Consider the following 13833-nt stretch of genomic DNA (forward strand, 5'->3'; position numbering starts at 1 on the left):
GGTTGTAGGTCCTTGCTTTTCATCACTTTGAAGATTTCATGCTAATCCTTTCCGTCCTGCAATGTTCTGTTGAGAAATCAGCTGATGTTTTTATGGAGCTCCCTTGTGGGTAACTACCTGCTTTTCTCTTGCTGCTTTTGAGATTCTTTCTTTGTCTTAAACTTTGGCATTACAATTATGATGTGTCTTGGAGCAGGCCTCTTTGGGTTCATCTTGTTTTGGACTCTGTGCTTCCTGGGCTTGTATGTCTATTTCCTTCATGAGATTAAGGAAGGTTTCCATCATTATTTCTTCAAATGGCTTTTCAATTCCTCTCTCTCTCTCTCTCTCTCTCTCTCTCTCTCTCTCTCTCTCTCTCTCTCTTTTCTCCTTCTGATACTCCTAGGATGCTAATGTTGGTATGCTTGATGTTTTCCAGAGGCCCCTTAAACTATCCTCCTTTTTATGAATTATTTTTTTCTTACTGCTCTTCTGATTGGATGTTTTCTGCTACCTTATATGGTAAACTGCTGATTCAATCCTTTGTTTCATCCAATTTATTGTTGATTCCCTCTAATGTATTCATTATTTCAGTAATTGCATTATTCATCTCTGACTGGTTATTTTTTTATGTATTCTATCTCCATTTTTATGTGTCTTTTCTTTGTTAAAATTCTCACTGAGTTCATCTACTCTTCCCCTAAGTTCATTGAGCATCCTTATAACCAGCGTTTTGAACTCTGCATCTGGTAGATTGCTTATCTCTGTTTTGTTTAATTCTTTTTCTGGAGGTTTGTTATATTCTTTCATGTGAGACATGTGTTGTTTGTCTTTGCATTTTGGCTTCCTCCCTGTGTTTGTTTTGATGTATTAAGTCAGGCTGCTGTGTCTCCTGGTCTTAGTAGAGCGACCTCATATAGTAGATGTCCTGTAGGGTCCCTGTGGCACTATCTCTCTGGTCACCTGAGCCAGGTGCTCTAGGTGTTTCCCTTGTGTGGCTTCTGTGTGCCCTCTTGTTGTAGCTGAGCCTTAGTTACTGTTTACATGTCAATTGGAGGGATTGACCCTTGGGCTGATTTGTGTGAGGACAGTCATCTGACTACGGCGGAGGAGTGGTTGTGCAGGGTCTTACACTACAGAGAAGGGTTCACTTTAGCAAGGCTCTGGTGCCTGTTCAACCTGTGCTCTGGGTGTGTCCTCCTCAGATGCAGCTTTGGGTAGTATTCTGGCTGAGTTCAAAGGCAGCCACTGGGCGGGGTGGTTCCAGGGCCTCCTGGGTGGAGCCCTGCCACAGGCCATGTTCAACCTAAAGGCTATGCCTTGCCCAGGGCCACCTGGCATAAGCCACCAAGCAATCTGCAGATGACTACCACCTGTACTAGACTAAAGGTGACTCAAGAGGCCAAGTCATTAACCGAGGCTCGCTGCCACTACTACTGAGCTTGGGGCTGCTCAGCAAGAGGAACAGGATATGTCAAGGCCAGATGCTGCTTGTTTGAGATTTGTGAGCCTTTGAAAAATTTTAGGAAAGTCTGTAGCATGAGCCAAGATAGGCCATTTATATGGAAAAGCCACTGAAAGGGGCTTGAATGGGTCTACACGTTAGGTGGGACAGGGTCTCAGAGAATCACTAAGGCAGGGCAAATAGTGTTAGCCAGGTGATGGAGACTCAGATATGACACTAGCCTGAGTCTACATTCAGGGAAGTGGGAAGGATCAACAACGGAACAATGGATTTTACCAGTACTTCTGTCTGAAAGAAAACTGCCTGTTCAGCCCTTGCCCTGAAACCAGACAAATCAGTTCCTCTTCATATGTACCTGGTGCCTTTCGAGCTACTTCTCTAGCACTTTAACTCAGGGTGAGTGAGTCTGTCAGTCAATACGTCCCTGTGAAAGCCCTTTACAAGGAACTCCTGGGATTTTCAGCTGCCCTTTATCTCACTCAGCTACAATCTCCACTGGTTTTTACAGCCAGACGTTATGATGACTTCTCTTTCCAGCACTGTAACCCTGGGCTGGGGAGCCTGATGTGGGGCTGGGACCCCTTGCTTCTTCGGTGGGAACTCTGCAGCTAGATATCCCTTCCGAGTTTTAACCACCACATGCGGGTGTGGGACCAGCCCACTGCATATTTCACCCCCTCCTACTGGTCTTGTGATTGCTTCTTCTGTATGTCCTTAGTTGTATGACTTCTGTTCAGCTAAACTTCAGACAATTCTGAGTGGTGGTTTTCCTGTAATTTAGTTGTAATTTTGATGTGATCATTAGGGGAAGCAAACACAGCATTTACCTACTTCATCATCTTGACTGAAATTTATCTTAAAAACATTTTAAAAGCTTTCTTACTTCAAAGTTAATTTTATTTTGTACTTTGGTAGATGCAGTTATTGATTAGGTGTGAGTGTACTTTTGTTTCTTTTGTCTTATTTTTTCTAGGAAAGAGCCAGGGTTAATGGGAGAATCATCATACCATTTTTGAACATTAAACAGCAATATTTATACAAACGATCAGTCTAGAGACTGATGATGATATCATCAATGTTTTTAGATTCCTAGAACAGTCTCAGGTAAGGACCCTGACACCTGTCATCTTAACAGAGGGCAAATATGCCCCAAACTCCCAGTGTCACCCATAAAGAGCTCTACTTGTATCTGTTTTATGCTATCCCAAGTATCCACAAATCATTCTATTTTCAGTTTAATTACTAACATTAAATGATCAAAAAAACCTACAGCTATAAATGGAAAGTAGACTTTTAATTGTAATTTCATAGTAATAATAGCTATTCTTTTCCTGAAGCTCAGGCTGGTCATGAAAATAACCTTCAGAGAGGAAGTTATAAGAAATATTAACAAGTACTTTGCTGAGAGAATATATTCCACATGAAAGGGAAAGCACAAGAAAATATAGCAATATATGATGTGGTAGGGAGTGAATCTATAAGAGGATTTGATAAAGAAATGAAAGATGAAGAAGGAATTGAGGAAGGATGGAAGAGCTATAGAAGAAAAGATATACTCAAAGGAATGAGAGAGCAGAGAAATGTGACCGAAGTACTGTGTAGAAAGAAAAAAAAAATGGTATGAATGGGAGAGATAATAATGCTGAAGTAAGTTTAAGATTCGAGGACAGAAAACTAAGTAAGAAATTGCAAACACCAAACATGAAATTAAATGTTTGCCTTGTACACAGGGAAAGATGTCATTTGGCTTTATCACAATCATAGGCCAGAATGTATGCTATGAAGAAAATAAATCAGGATTATGTGATCAACAGTGACTGTGGGGAAGGGTGAGATAAATTCATCATGAAGAAATGACTGTTAAGTCAAAATCTAAATGACAAGATGACAGCCATTTATAGTGTGCTCGCTCTCTCTCTCTCTCTCTCTCTCTCTCTCTCTCTCTCTCTCCTCCCCTCTCTCTCCCTCTCTCCATCTTACAAAAATGAGACTATATTATACTGTTTTTTGTTTGTTTGTTTGTTTTCTAATTTTTTAAAATTTTGTTTCAGGTATACAGTACATTGGTTAGACATCTATATAGTTTATAAAACGATTCCCCCAATTGCACCCTCTCTCCCCTGACCCTCAACCTAGCCAACATATTAATGCTAACTGCATTCCCTATGCCATGCTTCACATCCCCATGACCATCCATCAGCTACTAATTTGTACTTCTTTAGTCCATTCTCCATTCTCCCAGACCCCCAAACCCTCTCCCCTCTGTCCAACACCAAACTGTCTGCTTTATTTGTGAATCTGTTTTTGATTAGTTTGTTCTTTTTATTCCTTAGATTCCACATATAAGTGAAATCATATAGTGTTTATCTTTCTCTGTCTGACTTAAACACCTTCTGGGTCCATCAAAGCAATATCTTTTTCCACACCTTTCCTTTTTATATGTAGGGGTCTTGTTTTCTTATCCTTTCAGCCACTCTATCTTTTGGTTGGAACCCTTAATTCTTTTCCATTTAAGGTATTTATTGATAGGGATGTAGTTGTTACCATTCTTTATTCTTGTTGTTGATGCATGTTTTTTCTTCTTAAAGAAATCCCTCCAACATTTACTGTAATACTAGTGTGGCGGTGATGAATTCCACTAGCTTATTTTTGTCTGGAAAGTTCTTTATCTGTCCTTAAACTCTAAATGATAGCTTTGCTGGATAAATTATTCTTGATTGTATATCTTGGGTCTTCATCCCGTCGAATGTTTTTTGCCAAGCCCTTCTGTCCTGCATAGTTTCTTTTGAGAAATCAGCAGCTAGTCTTATGGGTGTTCCCTTGTAGGTAATTACTTGTTTTTCTCTTGATGCTTTTAATATTCTTTCTTCATATTGAAACTTTGGCATTTTAATTATGATGTGTCTTGGTGTAGGCCTCTTTGGATCCCTGGTTTTTGAGATTCTCTGAGCTTTTTGGGGTTTTGTGTCCATTTTCTTCACCAGGTTAGGGAAGTTTGCCATCATTATTTCTCCAAACAGCTGTTCAGCATCTTGATTGTCTTCAGTTATGCTGATCAGATGAACATTTGGAGCTTTAATAGTATCCCATATCCTCCTTAAATTATTTTTATAGTCTTGGCATCTTTCTTCTTGCCATTCTGATTGAGTGTCCTGATTGGCTGTCCTGCCCTCTATATAGGGCATTGGATCCTCTTCTTTGTTCACTTTGTTTATTCCTTTGTTTATTCCATTTAATATACTTCTCATTTCAGATAAGAAGTATATTAAATTTCAGACTGGTTCTTCATTTCGGACTGGTTCTTTTTTATAATTTCCACTTCCATTTTTATGTTTTTTATCTCTTTGTTGAAGTTCTCACTGAATTTATCTACACTTCCCAAAAGTTCATTGAGCATTTTTTTAACCAGTTTTTTGAACTCTGCAGTTGTTACATTACTTGACTCCATTATATCTGGATCTCTGTTCTGTTCTCTCATATGGTTTCTGGTTCTTTGTCTTCCCATTTTGACTGCCTTTCCAACATGACACCTCGTTCTTATGCTTTCTTGATATTCTGTGCTTTTCTCAGATAATATACAAATGATTATTTTTAAACATTTTTATTCCAATACCCTCCTCCTCTTTGACAACCATCAGCTTGTTCTTTATATCTATGATCTGTTTTTATTTTGATTTCTTTATTCGTTCTTTTCTAAGATTTCACATGTAAATAAAATCCTATGGTTTTTGTCTTTCTCTGACTTATCTCACTTAGCAGAATACCCTCTAGGTTCATCCATGTTGTGACAAAATGGCAAAATTTCATTCTTTTATTGTAGATAATATTCCATTTTATGTATATAACATATCTTCTTTATCTATTCACCTATATTTATGTATGTATGTATGTATGTATGAATGTATGTATGTATGTATGTATGTATGTATGATGATATTCATTAACAAAATCCAGTAAGTTTCAGGTGTATAATTTAACAGTAAAGCATTCTGTTTTCACCTCTCATAGTTAGATTTCTTTCTGTCACCACATATTTGATCCCATTTACCTCATCTACCTCCCTCTTCTTCCCTCGTTTTTGGCATTTTTGTCAGAAATAATTTACCCATATAAATATAGGTTTACTTCTGGACTCTCAATTCTGTCCCACTGGTCTGTGTGCTTGTTTTTCTGCCAATACCATGCCGTTTTGATTATTGTTGCTTTGTAGTATAATTTGAAGTTGGGCAGAGTGATGCCTCCAGCCTCGTTCTTTTTTCTCAGGATGGCTTTGGCAATTCAGGGTCTTTTGGGCTTCCATACAAATCTGGTATTTTTTTGTTCTATTTCTTTAAATAATATTGATGAGATTTTGAGAGAGATTGCATTAAATTTATATACTGCTTTAGGTAATATGGTCATTTTAACTATGCTGATTCTTCCAATCCAAAAACATGCAATATCTTTCAATTTCTTTGTATCTTCTTTGATTTCTTTTAATAGGATCTTGTAGTTTTCATTATATAGGTCCTTCACATGTTTCATCAAATTTATTCTTAGGTATTTTATTCTTTTGTTGCAATTACAAAAGCAATTATGTTTTCTACTTCTTTTTCTTACTTCATTATTAGAGTATAGGATTCCTATGGAATTTTGAACGTTGACTTTGTATCTAGAAACTTTATTGTATTTGCTTATTGTTTCTAGTTGTGTTCTTATGGAATCTTTAGTATTTTTTATATAGCGAATCGTGTCATCCGCAAATAGTGACAGTTTGACCACTTCATTTCTTATTTGGGTGCCTTTTATATCTTTCTCTTGTCTGATTGTACTCACTAGGACCTCCAACGTTCTATTGAATAACAGTGGTGATAATGCACAGCCTTGCCTTGTTCTTGATCTTAGAGGGAAGGTTTTTAGTTTTTCACCATTAAGTATAATATTGGCTGGGAGTTTGTCATACATGGTATTTTCCTTCTATACTGATTTTGTGAAGCGTTTTGATCATAAACGGATGTTGTATCTTGTTGAAGGATTTTTCTGCATCTATCGATATGATCTTATGATTCTTATTTTTTAATTTGTTTATGTGGTGTATCACATTAATAGATTTGTATATGTCGAACCATCCCTGTGACCCTGGGATGAGGCCCACCTGATCATGCTGTATAATCTTTTTTAATATGCTGTTGTTTTTGGTTCCTTAGTATGTTATTTAGGATTTTCGCATCTGTTTTCATGACTGATATTGTTCTGTAGTATTCTTTTTTGTGTGTTTTCTTTAACAGGTTTTGGTATCAGAGTAATATTGGCCTTATAAAATGAGTTAGGAAGTATTGCCTACTCTTCAATTTTTTGGAAGAGTTTGAGGAATCTAGTCAACTATTGATAGGTATTATGTTGCTTTCATAACTTGGCTATTACCAGTAATGTTGCAATGAGCACAGGGATACATATATCTTTCCAAATTAGTGTTTTTGTTTCTTTCACATAAATACCAAGAAGTGGAATTTCTGAATTGTATGGCAGCTCTATTTTTAATGTTTTCAGAAATTGCCATGCTATTTTCCTTAGTGACTGCACTAATTTACAATCCAACAACAATGTACAAGGGTTCTCTTTCTTTCCACATCCTTGCCAGCACTTGTTATTTGTTGATTTATTGATGATAGCCACTCTGACAGGTGTGAGGTGATATCTCTTTGTGATTTTAATTTGCATTTCCCTGATTAGTGATGTTGAACATTTTTTTTTTAACTTTTAATTAAAATTTTATTTGAGCTGAATGTTTGGAGAATCTAATTGTTTGTTTTCATTACATTTAACAGTTGCACTACAAAAATCCTGGTGGCATCTGTGAGCGGACATTCCCTGGGGGACACTTTATATCTGTAATTGCACATTATCACCTACAGAGGGTGTTAAGAATCCTTGTTAAAAATGAAGAAACTAGGAGACTTCTTACATTAGCCATTATTATGGAGCAAATTACTAGGTAGAGTAAGCCAGAAGCTGTCTAGAAAGGTTAGCAAGAAGGAGTGTGAGCAAACCAACCATTTAGCAACTCAGCATGGACCAAAACTAGGTCTAAAATAAAACTGAAGCAAAAAGGGTTTGGTTTTAGGAAGTCAAGGCATTGTCTTTGTTTATAGCAATGAATGTTGAACATTTTTTTATATGTCTGTTGGCTATTTGTATGTTCTCTTTGGAGAAATGTCTATTCAGGTCCTCTATTCAGTTTTCAAATTGGATCGTTTGTTTTTTGGGTTTAAGTTGTATATGTTCTTTATATATTTTGGATCTTAACCTCTTATCAGATGTATCATTTGACATCTTCTTTTAGTTCTCTCTTTCAGTTCCAGAGCATTGTTGGAGAAAACCATATAACTGTGCAGATTAGCTCCATTTCAACTGCATGACCCCAAATCTCTAATAGCACACAACATTGCCCAGAAATGTTCCTGCACTTACCTAGTATGTTTGTTTTTGTACTTTCAAAATAAAAGAATACCTTTTCCACTCTTATCAAATCAGCTGGCAATAGCTCATTTCCTTGTCCCTTACCCAGCATACTTCCCCATCTCATGTACACATAATTTCATCTGATGATTTTTCTACACTCTCTGCCTTCTAATTCTGTAAGAGATGATGTATCCCTATTCCTACTAAAGAGTTCCATCTAGATTTTTCAACACATAACTCCTGCAATTGTTCCTTTTTGCTCCTGTGTTATTGATCCTTCCCTCTCTGTGAGATCACTCCCATCAGCATTAAAAATAACCTAGGAAACAAACAGCACCTATAGTTTGAGATCTAGCCCCAACAGTGGATGATCTTTGGGTTTTGGGTAGAAGAGATTGGAAGGGTGGCTCTGAAGAGGGGTGTGCTCACCAGCATGAGGGGCCTCAGAATAAAGCAGTCTAGTTATTTCCATCTCAGGTAGACAAACATCCTATAAAGAATTTATTCTTTGGAGGAGAAAAAACTGGCAGAAATGATAGAGGCTCTGTTCTTCCCTCTGGTGACCAAATCAAAGTTGTGACAGAAACAAGGAGAAAACAGCAAGGGAAATCACCTGAGATCCATATGAATAAGCCATACAACTAGGGAGAAATCTAAGAACTCTAAGAAATCACCCTGAAACAGCAGAAGGTAGGATGGGTGAAGACATGAGGCTGCTCAATTCCCAGCAACTGAGTGGGATGGAGGATGTGGCAGCAGCACCCCGCAGCTGCAGATGCCTCTTAAAGGGGCATGTCTGCAAGCAGACTTTTGCGGTGATGGACCTCCTCGCTCTGAGCACCAGTGCCAGTTCGGTTGTGCAGGAGGCAACAGGGACTTACAGGGGGACAGTGAGTTGTTGGAGTGAGGGCCAAGGCAACACTTGCTCTGCACAGAAGTGCCGCCAGTATCCATTGTTCCTCTGTTGAGACCTCCCCACTCCCAGTGTGCGGACCCAGCACCACCACAGTGGAGACTTCATCAAAATGGATAACAGAGGTGGCTCTGCCCAGAAGATTCCATGAAACTCCACCTCCCCCAACTCGTGGCCCCACCCAAGCCACATCCAGAAAATTATAAAAGAGAACCAGTCAGAAGTGAAGAACACATTATCTGAGATGAGAAGTATATTAAATGGAATAAAGTGAATAAAGAAGAGGACCAAATGGCCTATTTAGAGGATGGGGAAGCCAAGAACATTCAATCAGAATGGCAAGAAAAAAGAAGCCAAGACTATAATAATAATTTAAGGAGACTATGAAATATCCATGCCATAGGGGAACTGGAAATAAAACAAGACGTCAAAGAGCTATTTGAAGAAATAATGATAGAAAACTTCCCTAACGTGGTCAAAGAAATAGACATACAAATCAAAGTTGTGACAGAAAATTAGAGTCCCAAAGACTGGGAACCCAAAGAGATCCATACCAAGACACAATTATAATTCAAATGTCAAAGTTTCAATACAAAGAGAGAATCTTAAAAGCAGCAAGAGAAAAGCAGTTAGTTACCTACAAGGGAGCTCTCATAAGACTGGCAGCTGATTTCTCAAAATAAACTATGAAGGACACAAGGGCTTGGCACAAAATATTTGCCTTGATGAAAACCTAGGATATACAACCAAGAATACTTTATCCAGCAAAGCTATCATTTAGAGGTGAAGGACAGATAAAGAGCTTCCCAGACAAAAATAAACTAAAGGAATTTATCATCACTAAGCCAGTATTACAAGAAATGTTGGAGGGACTTCTTTAAGAAGAAAGAACATGTATCAAAAATAGGAATAAAGAATGGCAATAACTACTTTCCTATCAACAATTATCTTAAATGGAAAAGAATTAAGTGCTCCATCCAAAAGATAGAGTGGCTGAATGGATCAGAAAACAAGACCCCTACATATACTGTCTACAAGAGAATCACTTTAGATTAAAAGACACACACAGACTAAAAGGAAGGGGATGGAAAAATATATTGCCTTGATGGACCTAGAGGGTACTGAAATGAATGAAGTAAGTCAGAGAAAGACAAATAGCACATGATTCCACATACATGTGGAATCTAAAGAACAAAATCATCAATAACAACAAAATCAGAAACAAACTCATAGATACAGAGAATATTTAGAGGGATACAAATGGAAAGGATTGGGGGGACAAAAAAAGGCAAAGGGATTAAGAGGTACAAATGCATAGTTGCAGAATAGACATAGAGATGTAGAATGTAGAATGGGAAATGGTAAATAATATTGTAATAAATATGTAAGGGGGAAGAGAGATATTAGATGTCGTGAACGCTTTGTGAGTTATGTGGATCTCTGATCACTATGCTGTGCAACTTAAACTGATATATTATTGTATGACAACTATAATTGAAAAAAACTTATTGAATTGCACAATGTAAATACAAGCAACTAAATGTCTATTATGTTTCAATGAAGATGATGAAAATAAAAAAAATAAAAATAACTTAGTATGTTTTATTTTAATAAAACATACAATAAAATTTCTTTTAATTACCATATCCTTCTCCAGCTACTTTCTCATTTCTCTGTTCCCCTTCAGGACATATCTTTAAATAGTTCTCATATTCACTGTCTCCACCTTCTCCCCCACATCCTCCCTTTATTCCATGCCAATAAGGCCTCTGCCACCACCAGTATACCAAGGCTGCTTAAGTCAAAGTCATCAATGGCATCTATGTTACCACATACAATAATTACTTCTCTGTCTTTTGAAACAGTGTGTAACACAATCGAGTACACCTTCCTTCTCATAGAGAATACTTTCTATAGTTGTCTTCTTTTACCTACACTTTGTTTTTCTTGTAACTTTCTTCTAACTCACCAGATGTTCCTTCTTTATCTCTTGCTGGGTCTGCTTATTTTGTTTAACCTCTTTATGATGTCATGCCCCAGTTTTCTGTCCTTGGTCACCTTCTTTTTCTATAGACAGTCACTGGGTGATGCCATCTAGTCCCACAGATGGTGTTTATATCTACATGCTTATGAATCCTACTTAAATTTATATCTTCAGCTTCAACCTCTTCTCACAATTCGGAGTCTTATGTTCAATTGCCAACATAACTCATCAACCTGGATATCTAACAAACATCTCAAACTTAATATCTTCAAAATATACTTGATTTCTACTACCAACCAGAAACTGTCCATCCTCTACATTTTCATCTCATTAAATAGTACCACAATATACTCAATTGTGCAAGCTAAAAACCGAAGTCTTCATTTTTTGAAATCCCTTTTCCCAGTCATCTGCTTACTTCAATCAGCAGGAAAATACAATCAACTCTACCAACAATATCATAAGTGTTACCCTTTCCTACTACTTCCACTGCTACCACCATAGTTCAAGTCACTTTTATCTTTTTTTAATTATTGCAATAATTCCTTAATTAATTCTCCTGCTTCCACTATTGCCTTTTGCAATTCTTTCTCCATACAACAGCCAGTGATCTTCCCTTGCTTGAAAATTTCTAAGAATTGTTGTCCAGTAGAAATATAATATGAGACACAAATGCAAGCCACATATGAAACAAATTTTCTAGTAGATACATTTTAAAAAGTATAGAGAAATAGGTGAAATTAATATTAATAATATATTTTGTTTAACCCAACATATCCAAAATATTATTGTTTCAATATGCAACCCATGTAAAGTTATTAATGAGAGAGTTTACATTCTGTTTTTTATATTGAGTCTTAGAAATCCAATGTGTGATTTATCCTTAGTACATCTCAATTTGAACTATCCCACATTTTAAATGCTCAATAGCCACATGTAAGAAGTGCCTACAATATTAGATGGCAAAGATCTATGGGATTTCCTTCACACTTTGAGTAAAATCCACAATCTTTCTTTAAGTTTACAACGCCACACATGAACCAACTCCTGTCTACCTCATCTCTACCTACTCTCTCACTTTGCCCACTATGATCCAGCCATAGTGGCCTATCTGTCTCTACAGCTTGCCAAGTTTTTCCTGCCTTAGGTCTTTGCATTTGATGTTACATATTCCTGGAATGTTTTCCCCCCAATCCTCACTGAATGGCTCCTTCTTTAGTACATTTCTAAGGTTAAATGTCACCCTCCATCTAATCAAAAGGAAACTTTCCAGTCTGTTTAATTTTCAATATTTATTGGTACTTGCTATTTCCTCACTTATTATTTTGTTGTCCTTCTCCTCCTCTCATTAGATATAAGCTCCTTGATCACAAAGACATTGTCTGCCTTAACATCTATTGTATTTCTTACGCCTAGAACAGTATCTGTAGGTACTCAATTAATATTTGTTGAATAATTGAATAACTCCATTAAAGGCATGAACTTCTCTCTCTATCCAATTCTTTGTTATATACTTAAGAAAAAAAGCCAGTGGGCTTTGGCATGACTGCATGCTAGCATGCTAGCATGTATGCTAGAATCAAAGATAATGTGGTCACTTAATGTGAAAAAATAGTAACCATTTTCAGTCTATTCACAGCTAATTCCACTTACCCTGCAAGTTTCAGTTTAAATATTGCTTCTTTAGATAAATATTTTCTGATTCTATAAACTATTTTCCCCATGCTGTTTGTATCCATTTAGCCAGCATATCCTTTTTATATTACTTATTATAAAAGCCTTTAATTACTTGTTCAGTACTTATGGACATATCATATTCTTCATGAGAGAAGAGGTTGTTGTGGTCGTTTCTTTATCTAGTAGAGTGTCTAACATGGAGCAAGAGTTCATTAAATGTTTGCTGAATTGAATTAAACTGAGAAGGCTGACACTGGCATTGAAGCTAGTAAGTCTGAACCACAATATATACTTGCTTATTCAGTGAATCTAAGTTCAAACTGTAAAATAAAATTGAAAAGTCCTGTTTGTGAAATAAATCTATGGTAGGAGAAAAATTAAAACATAAAACTATGTATTGTTCTGGTAGCATAACTTTCACTTTTATTAAACTAAATTAAGAAGCTCATGTTCAGACATTTCATTTCAGAAAATCTGAGGTTCAAGCCACTAAATAGCTACACATGTGAATGGTTAAGTAGAAATGTCTCTACTTAAGATATTGCCTTGTTTGGAACTCTGCAGGTTTCCAGAGAAATGGTAAAATGGTGACACCCTTTCAAGAAGAGAGATAAGAGGGATAAAACCAGCTTATGTGTGCCAAGGAAGATAATCTTCTATCATATTAAGAATTGATCTCTTTTAGTATGAAAGGAGACTAACTCTGACAGATGTCAACACATAGAAAAGTAGCACTTTCTGCTTCTGTCACAAAGATAAATTGGGGTAAATACCTTAGCTCTTGAATCTGTTTGAACTTCATGGCCTAGGTAGCAGAAACTACAACTAGAAGGCAACTCAATTTGGCCTATTATCCAGTCCTTAGTTTACTTTTTCTTGATCACTGGTTGGTTTATTAGTTACAGTAAACACCTTTTATGAAACAGACCAATGTTTCTGAGTATAATATCCTAACTCTAGGCACAGGTAGTCATGCTCTTATGCCACATAAGAGATAGGCTCTGCTCTCACTGGGATAAACCTGCACTATATATTTTGATCAACAGTTCTTATCATTAATATGTTATTTTAAACAAATATTTATTGACCACCTGCTATGTGCCAGACACTTTTATAGGCACAAAGAAGTAGTAAACAAACCAGATAAAGTCCCAGCCCTCAGGAAGCTTATATCCCAGTGTATGGAGATAAAGATTAATTAGGTAAGTCAATAATTATGCAGCATAATATAAGGACTATGAAGAAGAGTAAAGCAAAGTAAGAGAACAGAGAATGAAGATGAGGGTAGAGGGCGATTATTGTTGATACAGTGATCAGGAAGGCCTCCCTGAAGAGATGTCATTTGAGCAGAGATTTGAATACAATGGAGCAGCA

At 36.7% G+C, this 13833-nt stretch overlaps 1 protein-coding gene across 1 annotated transcript in view; it reads right to left on the bottom strand.

Annotated features, from left to right (window-relative positions):
* IL1RAPL2 (interleukin 1 receptor accessory protein like 2) overlaps positions 1 to 13833 on the bottom strand; it is a 1186660-nt gene that overhangs the window by 790103 nt on the left and 382724 nt on the right. The window lies entirely within an intron of this gene.

The sequence above is a fragment of the Pteropus vampyrus genome, unplaced genomic scaffold, assembly GCF_000151845.1.
Source record: "Pteropus vampyrus isolate Shadow unplaced genomic scaffold, Pvam_2.0 Scaffold419, whole genome shotgun sequence".
Taxonomy (NCBI): Eukaryota; Metazoa; Chordata; class Mammalia; order Chiroptera; family Pteropodidae; genus Pteropus; species Pteropus vampyrus.